This window comes from Nannospalax galili, unplaced genomic scaffold (assembly GCF_000622305.1).
Source record: "Nannospalax galili isolate Female #2095 unplaced genomic scaffold, S.galili_v1.0 scaffold400, whole genome shotgun sequence".
Classification (NCBI taxonomy): Eukaryota; Metazoa; Chordata; class Mammalia; order Rodentia; family Spalacidae; genus Nannospalax; species Nannospalax galili.
This window is the reverse complement of record NW_008345576.1, coordinates 31,117-41,231: the sequence shown is the minus strand read 5'-3', so window position 1 is coordinate 41,231 and position 10,115 is coordinate 31,117. Positions and strand designations below refer to the sequence as shown.

Sequence of the window (10,115 nt, the reverse complement as noted above, 5' to 3'; positions counted from 1 at the left end):
TTTTTAAATATTTTTTTTGGTTATATGTGTGTGTCTGTGTGAGTGTAGGTCACACATGAGCAGGTGCCTATAGAGACCAGAAGAGGGAATCTGATCACCTGGAGCTAGAGTAATAGGTGGTTGTGAGCTGCCTGACATGGGTACTGGGAACTGAACTCTGGACCTCTGGGAGAGCAGAAAGTGCTCTTAAACTCTGAACCATCTCTCTATCCACCACCACCAGGGGTTTCTTAATCCAATTAAGTAAAAAATCAAAATTAACCATCACATAGACTGGAGAGATGGCTCAGTGGTTAAGGCCACTCGCTGTTCTTATAGAAGATCCAGTACCAACATGGTAGCTAACAACTATCCATAATTGCAGTTACAAGGCAATCCTAAACCCTCTTCTGACCTCCGTGGGTATTGCACAGCATGGGTGAACTTACACACATGCAAGCAATACATTCATACACATAAAATAAAAATAATAATTTTTTTAAATTAACTATTATAAGTCCATCCTTTGTTAACTTGACACTCAAACACATATCACTTTAAACAATAACATTTGGGAGCTGGAGAGATGATGGCTCAGCAGTTAAGAGCACTGGCTGCTCTTGCAAAAGACTCAGGTTCAGTTCCCAGTACCCATATGGCAGCTAGCAACCATTCCCAACACCAGTTCTAGGGGATCCTGTGCTCTCCTCCGGCCTCTACAAACACTGCATACACATGGTTCACTTACCTACATGTAGGCAAACACTCATATACATAAAATAAAAATAAATAAACCAAAAAATTGCTAATATTCTACCCCTAACCCTAAAATCTCCCACTCATTTCATAATGAAAACTGTACTGTTTCAGGGTCTCTGAGGGTCTCCAAAGCCAAGTCAAAGCAATCTGCACTGGCCTGGTGAGACACAAAGGGCTGAGAGATTTCACATTCCCTGGTTTTGCCTAGCTCTGTCCTCACCCTTCAACACATCCATAGACACACAAGTAACTCTTTCTCCTCTTCCCAAATGTACTTGCTCTCGGCTTCCCCCCTAGGTGTCGTCTGCACTTACAACCACACACAACTTTATGCACATCCCAGCTGCTTTCCTGGGCCCACCTGACTTTCAAAGTCATCACTTAGTGAAGAGAAGGAGCCGTCAGGGCTTGGAGGTGCAGAGTTGCAGGGCTTCTGACTCTCAGCCAGGAGTTTTAACTGTGAGGCTTCTCAGAATGAACACCTCTATGGCAGCAGTGAGCAAGCCAGGCAGGAGTGCAGCCCCGTTCTACGGCATATTACACATGGATCCCATTTTTCCCGCATGAGGTACCCTTTCACAGAGTGTCAGATTGTGGACCAGTGAAGCTTACTGGGAACTTTCATCTTTTTCTTAAAGTTTCAGTGGTTGAGGGAAACTCCCTGTCCTCTGGCCTGGCACCCTATGTTGGAGACTTTTAGTTCTTTTACAAACTTTAAATATTTCTAGATTCTGTCTGCTCTCTGCCTACTGTTCACTATTATACAACCATTCCTTTCCACACCACCCACCTACCCTGAAGAAAAACACTTGATGTTTTGTTTCAGATCTGTGGGTATGCACAAAATTAACTGCTTGACATCCTGACCTGCAATTTTATACTTCTGTCATTTATTTTAATTACTTAACTGTCTTCCAATTTAAAGAATAAGAAATTAGGAGATACTTCTTAGAATTACTTTTAACTCCTATGTCAACTAGAATTTTTATTTCTATTTTGATAGAATATTAGTCAAGGTTCTCTGATGGAACAGAACTTACCAGAAAGAATGAAGGCAAGGAGGCAAAAAGTAGTTTCCTTTCTCCATGTCTTTACTTTGCCTGCCACCAGAAGGTGCTTCCCACACCTAGGGTGTGTCTTCCCACTGCAAATAATATGATCAAAAACATCACATACAAGAGTGCCCAGAAGCTTCCATTTTAATTTAATTCAGATCCAGTCAAGTTGACAACCAAGACAGCACAGATAGCAATGGCCATCCATTAAAATCTTCAAAATATAAAATCATAACAATTTCATCCTATAATTTCATTTTATAACATAAAAAGTAATGGGTTTTATTGTGATTTTCATACTTATATATCATTATAATTGGTCTTATTCCTCCACCCAGTGTTGTTATGATTTTATTGATCACAGGTAGGCTCAGTCACAAAGATGATAATCTCAGCATTTTAATAAGATGATCGGGGGTAGCGTGTTCAAAGCCTCATTAGGCAACAGTCAGGTCCAGGCCCATCTGGGAAATCTCATGAAAACCTGTCTCAAAAGAAAAAAGAAAAAGATTGCTGGACACATAGCTCAATGATAAAGCATATACCCAACATGTGAGGTGCTGGGTTCAGTCCACAGTGCTGCCTACTAAGGTGATTTTATTCATCACACAGTATGTTAACTTTATAGATAAACATACGTATTAATTCATACTACCCATAAATTCAAAACATGGGCGGTATAGGCATGTTTGTATACTTTATGTCATGCACAAGCGTGTAATAAAGTACCAAGTCAATTTCATCAATGGTTACCTTCCAAAGAAATTCAGAATCAGTGAGTTCATGAATCTCACTTGTCCAGTTTTTCTTTGTATTACTAAGAATGCATTGGTTAAGGCAATTAACTATATTTTTCATACTTGTTCTTTTACCTGACTCCTCTTTACACATATCCTAAACAACTGTAGAAACAACATAATTTCAAATCACAAGATTCTCATTCATGCTTGTTTATAATATTTCAAAAATATTTACTGATTTCTTCAACCCAGAGCCATCTTCTGGTTTTCCTAGTCAAAGCACCCCTCACGTCCTTGTTCCTCAGGGTGTAGATGACTGGTTTGAGAGCAGGAGTTACCACTGTGTACATGATGGAGATGATCCTGTCCTGGTCCAGGGAGCTTGCTGAAGGAGGACAGATGTAAATGAAGAGAACAGGAGTGTATAAAAGAATAACAACCATGAAGTGAGAGGCACAGGTGGACAGAGCTTTGTGGAGCATGCTGCAATAACTGGTCTTGAGGAACAGATAGGTGATGATGTAGAAATAGGACAGAAATGTCAGAAAGAAGAGGCCAATGGCAATGGTCCCTGTGACATTACTTAGCAACCATAAATTGAGCTCAGTGTTCCCACAAGCCAGGTCCAGCAATGGCTTCACATCACAGGAGTGATGGATCTGATTGGAGCCACAGAAGTTCAAATGTGATGTCATTACAGATTGAAGCAAGGCGCGGATAAAAGGAATGGCCCATATGGCCACAACCATCTGTACACAGACCTGATGATTCATGATGACAGGGTAGTGAAGTGGTTTGCAGATAACCACAAAGCAGTCAAAAGCCATCACCACCAGCAGCAGGACCCCTGTGCTACCCAGGGAGTGGAAGAAATGAAGCTGAGTTATGCATCCCAAGAAGGAAATTTTTGTTGTTTGTGGACAGCAAGTTCTCCAGCATCTTTGGCACAGGCACAGTGGAGAAGCAGATGTCTAGACACACCAGGTTTCCCAGGAAGAAGTACATAGGTGAGTGGAGTCTCGGATCCAAGATGACGACCATTAGGATGGCTCCATTCCCAGCCACATTGACAAGGTAGATGGTGAGGAACATGGCAAAGAGAAGAGGGTTCAATTCCCATGTGTCTGTCACTCCCAGGAGGAGAAAGTTAGAGACTGAGGTTTGATTCAATAACACTTAAAAGAAAAGACAATAAATTTTGGAACACTAATCTTCATGCCCATAGGTCTTTCTAGCCCTGAATTTTCTTGGTTAAAAAAAAAGTATTTTGTAAGATGATAGTATTCCTTTCTATAACTCCATCTCATATCTTTGCTACTATGCCTATCAACCCACTAAACATTAAATTTTCATGTCTACTGTGATTTCTCACTCAAACAACTTTTGATTTCTCATATTTATCATTAATGTATTTCTGTGGGTGATTCAGACCAAGTCACAAAACTACCATATTCTCTAGCCATGAGCATTTGGACTTGACTTCATTTGCATTATCTTGTGTCATCTCTTACAGTGAGCAGCTTATAGAATGCGCTACAAAGAAGCTATCGCCCGAGAAACATGAGTGGGGATGGACTGTTTCACAACAGAGTTTCTGAAGAAGAAAGAGCCTTATGTCAGCACAGTAACTCCACCTCATCTTAGAGTGCAGGAGAAAGGCTGTCTTGGTTCCCACCGTCTAAGAACCACCATGAAGCCAGGTGGGGTAATAAATGTGACCACATTAACCACAATGGTATGGCCAGATGCATCCCAGTTCTTACTGCTATAACAGATGATGAGCTTGGCATCTTCCTATAATCTAAGCCATTATGAACTTTGGAAAATAAGTTTTGGAAAAACTTTGGGGTTTTCCTTTGTTTGGTTTGTTTTCAGGCAGAATCAGATCATCTCAAGCTTGACGCCTTGAGTTCCTAAATGCTGGAATTGCAACCGTACACTGCCATGCTGGCCCATGGTATTTTTGCATTATAAATTGTATTTCTAATATAATATAAATTTCTAAAAAGTATCTATTTCTATTCTCCTGATTATCCCAAGACTGTAAAGAAAACCATTTCCAGGTCCCTGAGTCTCTGGATGAGAGAATCTCATTTTTGTTGATGCAACAATTCCCAGTGCCCATTAGGGACCATCAGGAGCCTTTGGTCTCCTTGAACTCCTGTAGCCCCAGCTAGACTGAAACTCGCTTTGTAAATTAGGCTGGCCTCTGTCTCAAAGAGATCTGCCTTCCTTTGCCTCCAAAGTGTTGGGATTGAAGGCATGTGCCTCCATGCCTGATTTTTATTTTTTTTAATAATTACTTTTATTTATGCGTATGAGTGTTTTGCCTGCTTGTTTGTAAGAATGCCACATGAATGCAATCCCCACAGAGGCCAGAAGAGGGTATTGGATCTCCTGGAACTGGAGTAATGAAATATTATTAGCCACCATTTGGGTGCTGGGAAATGAACCCAGTCCTCTGCAAGAGCAATCAGCGCTCTTAACTAATCACTGAGGCGTCTCTGCAGACCCTGATCTGTTTCCTAAGACCTGCTTTTATTCAGCTTAAAATGAACGCACTCTTCAAATACTGAGGAAGTTTGCCTGCCTCTCATATATCTCCATTTATGGAGCCATGGTAAGTTACTGTCTTTGATGATCCTAAAAGTCTGTCTCCTTTTATTAGTGTACTCCAAAGCTCCTAGGAATTTTCAGCACTCCTCATTTTAAGAATGTGCTTTCTCTATTTCCTTTCCATGAAACAAAACCTTTCTATTCCTTTCTATCAAATAAAAGTCTTATTTTCTCCTAAAGGAACCATGTTAAGGACAGAAGTCATTTTTGGAAATAGTATTGATTTATAAGTGGTTGAATTCATATGTATAGAGGCGGGGGAAAAATGGACAGTTGACTATATATATGAAGTATCTTCATAAACAAACCATATATTTGTATATGCTTCTAAGATAGATCCCCAAAATACATTAAGCCCAAGAAAGTTAAACATGTATTTAATAATTAGACTGCACAGATGAATGAGACCATGATTTGTCACTTCATGATCCTAATTATCCTCCTGAAGTCCGCTGCTCAGAGCAGGCATAACAAAGAACAAGCTTCCTCCCTGTTCATTTCATTTAAGATGTGCAAAACTGGCTTTTGTGTATAAAACAAATCAGTCAGAATCAAGCGTGTGTAGGAAGTATATTGCTGGGAGGCACTGAGGGAGCGCCCCAAGTTGTACTGGAGTTGGACAGAGGCTGAGACCCAAACGATTCCTGCAAAGACAAACCAATAAAGATTTAAGTCACTGCATAAAGAAGACAATTTGTTGTGACTAAACTAAACAAAATTAATGAACTGGGGAAAATCTTGCAAGGATCCCGCGGGATCCTCAGCTTTATAGCTGGAAGAAAATTTGAGAAAGAATGCAATTTGCTCATACATGTCTGGGAAGGCCTGCCTTCAAACAACTCAGATCAGATTTTTATGACCATCGTGTCTTTTTTTGTGTGTGCTTATAAATACAATAGGCCTTCCTATTAAAATCAAAGTCATGTGGAAAGGTCATTTATGAGTCTCTGAACTAGAAAAGAAAACAGTGCCAAAATCACATACGGGAAAACTAATTTGCCTCATTTTTAAGGAAAATCTCAATCAGACTGGTCTGTACTGATGATTTTGTTCAACACTCTTTGATATTTACATTTTTCAGATTGGATTGGAGAATGTTTCCAGAAGCAGGCATGGTGAGTTGAGAAAAAACAGGGCAATAAAAATACAAATATGAAAGGGCCTCCAAACCCTCACACACAGTGAGGAGTCCTTCACAGGACAGGAAACCAGATCTTTGATACCCTGGATATCAAAGTTTAATATTGCAAACAGACGACTTCCTAAAGGACAGAAAATACAGGAAACTTCCAGTATGCCCCTAATTTGTTACCTTATCTAGCTGCCTGCTCTGAACAAGTAACAAATCTTTCAGGTTCATGTACAGAAATCACACAAATTGTGAAATATTTTAGGTGGTAGTCCACACTGTGGCCCTGGCTAACATTCTTTATCTTCAGAAACCTCTGTGCCATCCTGCACCTCTGCAGCATTCTTGTGAGATCTGTAGACACTAGGATCCCTAGGGAGCGTGTCCCCTGAGGCTAGGTGGATGGATGAGAGAATAAACAGGGAGCTTTTCCCTGACGGCAACAGGAGGGGTAACCTAGGGTAGGTGGTAGTCCACACTGTGGCCCTGGCTAACATTCTTTATCTTCAGAAACCTCTGTGCCATCCTGCACCTCTGCAGCATTCTTGTGAGATCTGTAGACACTAGGATCCCTAGGGAGCGTGTCCCCTGAGGCTAGGTGGATGGATGAGAGAATAAACAGGGAGCTTTTCCCTGACGGCAACAGGAGGGGTAACCTAGGGCAACTCTCTGTGGTTCTCAACTTTTATTGTTTTGCTTCCTTGTTAAGTTTGTTTCTTGGTTTCAGATCCACGAACTGCTCATGTCTTACGGGCCTGTATGCTGTCATAATCAACTTACTTACATATCTTCAGAAATGAGAGCACTTCCTTGGGAATACTCTTTTGAATAAAAAGGAAAGAAATTTGATGGTAAACGTTAAGACATTGGTGGAAGTCACCTCATTTTGGTCAGTACAGAGACAGGATCATAGGAACATTCTCACATGTTGCTGTAGTTCCATGGATGCAGAAAAGGAACAGGGAAAAGTAGTTCACTGCTGTTCCTTTTGAATCTTTTTTATTTACAGTTTTTATATTTTTGAGTTTTGTATACAAGTATTGTATTTACATCATTTCCTCCTCCTCCTGCCCCCCACTCCTCTCATGTACCCGCACTCCCTCTCAATTTCTTTAATTATTATTGGCATATATATTCATTTAGTGTTGCTTGTATGCACATGCGGTTTGGGCTGACCACTCAGGATTGGATAACATATCAGGAAAGTCATCCCTGGAGAAAACAGATGCTCCTCCCTAGGCAGCCACTGATTATTCCACTGCTTCATGTAGGGGTGGGAACTTGTGACATTTCACCCATCCACGTTGACATATCACCTGGTGTTGGCATTATGCAGGTCTTGTTGGTACAACCATATTGTTGCAATTTTGTGGGTTTACTGTTAGAAACAACACTAATTTTCTGTGAATTTGTGGTCTAAAAGCCTCACATCTGAGTTTCAGTGAGTGACACTGGTCTTCCCAATGTATATCCTCAAATCTCATCATACATTTTCACACCTATTGGGTACAAAAGATGGCATGGCTGACTTACACAAGAAAAACCTCCATGTGCTCTGTCACCTATTCAGAGATTATGACGTACTTTGCACTTCGTCTGCCTTTATATTATTACGTACTTTGCACTTTGTCTGCCTTTATACCGAGTCTTCATTCTTACTGCTGTCTATGACTGATTGACATACTCATTACATTAACCACTCTGCAATTTATATGCTGCAAAAATGAAACAAACAACCTTCATTACATGTTCATTATATGAGTTACTATTCTTAGCCCCATATGTGTATTTGCTCATTTAATTTGCAAATCAACCAATGAAAACTACTAAAATCCTTCTTACTTTACTTAACAAAATCAAGGCACAATGTGTTTAAGTAAACAACTTTGTTTATTTCAACAATTGTGAGCCTGGGAAGCAAAGTGACCCTTTGCTAATGCAGAGACAACTGCAGTGAGGTGTGTATTTTCTTTTCTTCTCTTTATTTTTAGTTTATGTGTATGCCTGTATTGTCTGCATGAGTAGAAATGGACCCAAGTCATGTATTGCCTGCAGAGGTCAGAAGAGGGCATTAGATCCCCGGGAAGTAGAGCTACAAATGGTTGTTAACTGTCATCTGGAAGCTGAAATTCGAACCCAGGACCTGTGCAGCTAGCACTATTTACCACTGAGCCATCTCTGCAGCCCCAAGGAGTTTCTATTACATTACTTTGAAACTGACTGTAGCTTCACCTGCGATCCCCACAGCTCACTACATCCACTGTTTTAATGACATGGTGGTGTTGGGTTGTGTGTTTGGGATCTTTTTCCCATGGCCTCTGCAGTCTACATCAAAGCTGTCATACATTTTCTTTTCTTGCATGGCAAGCTTCACAGGCAGAGACCTGTGAGACCTTGACAGGTCCCGGTGTCGCTTTGCAGTCACCATCTTGAAGCTTTTGTTTTTGTTTTTAAGATTTTTTACTATTTCTATTTTATGTGTATGAATATACTGGCTGCATGTAGGTAAGTGCACCAATGTCATGCAGTGCTCGCAAGGACAGAAGAGGCCGTCGGATCCCCTGGGACTGGAGTTACTGACAGTTGTTAGCTACCATGTTGTGCTGGGATTCGAACCTGGGTCTTCTGCAAGAACAACCAGTGTTCTCAACCGCTGAGCCATCTCTCCAGCCCCCACCACCTTGAAGTTTTTAGTAATTTATTACCAAGGGTCCCTTCATGCTCATTTTGCACTGAGTGTAAACTGTGAGTTAATGAGCCACAACTGGCTGGATGGACAAAGTAGCTCTGTTTGATCCACAGACTTTTCTTTCCTGTTTTCTCACTGGTGTGTGTCATGGAACATGGTATTCGGTCCTAATACCTTTTCATATGTCTACAATTCCCTGTGGGCTTCTTCCATTCCACAGACACCTCCACTTCCATTCCTTCATCTCTTTTTATTCCCACCCCCATTCCCTTTGACATGTTGTTCTACTTTCATGTCATACATGCACACGTGATTTCCTGTATCTGTATAAAACATTTGTAAAATCTAGGAACCACAATTGGAACTATCTTAATTCGCTTAACATCATCATTTCCAATTTCATTGCCTTAGCTTTGTTAGTCTTATGGCTGAAAATATCCACTGAAATGTGTGTATGGGGGCTGGAGAGATGACTTGGTGGTTAAGAGCACTGCTGCTCTTGCAGGGGCCCAGGTTCAGTTCTCAGTACCCACATGGTGTCTAACAACTGTCAGTAACTCCAGTTCCAGGGGATCTGATGCCCTCCTATGACCTCTGTGGGCATTGCATGACACTGGTGCATATATATACATATATATATGTATATATATCACATCTCTGTGAGATATATCACTTTTATCCATTCCTCTGTAGACAGGTACCTAGGTTTGTTCCATAAACTAGCTATTACGAATAGTGCTGTGGTCAGCATGGATGTACTCCGTGATGTGTTGACTTGGAGTCTTTTCATTAGATGCCCAGGAGTGGGGTGGCTGGGTCTCATGGCAGACATGGTTTAAATTTATCACGAGCCTCCATTCTAATTTCCATAGAGGCTGGAAGTTACATTTGCAGTAGCACTTTATAATTGTTCTCGTTCCTCCTCACCTGAATTTATTTGTTTCCTTTAAAATACATATTTATTTTTACTTTATGTGTATTTGTCTCTTCATGTAGGCCACATGTGTGGGTGCCTGTGGAGGCCAGAGGAGGGCATCTGATCCCTTGGAGCTAGAGTAACGGTTAACTGTGAGCCACAGGACTTGGGTGCTGGGAACCCTTCTCAGGTCCTCTGGAAGAGCAGCAAGCACTCTTAACTGCTGAGCCAC

At 41.0% G+C, this 10,115-nt stretch overlaps 1 pseudogene; it reads right to left on the bottom strand.

Annotated features, from left to right (window-relative positions):
• Nucleotides 1-2,754: 2,754 nt before the first annotated feature.
• Nucleotides 2,755-8,706, bottom strand: LOC103740962 (annotated as a pseudogene).
• Nucleotides 8,707-10,115: the final 1,409 nt, after the last annotated feature.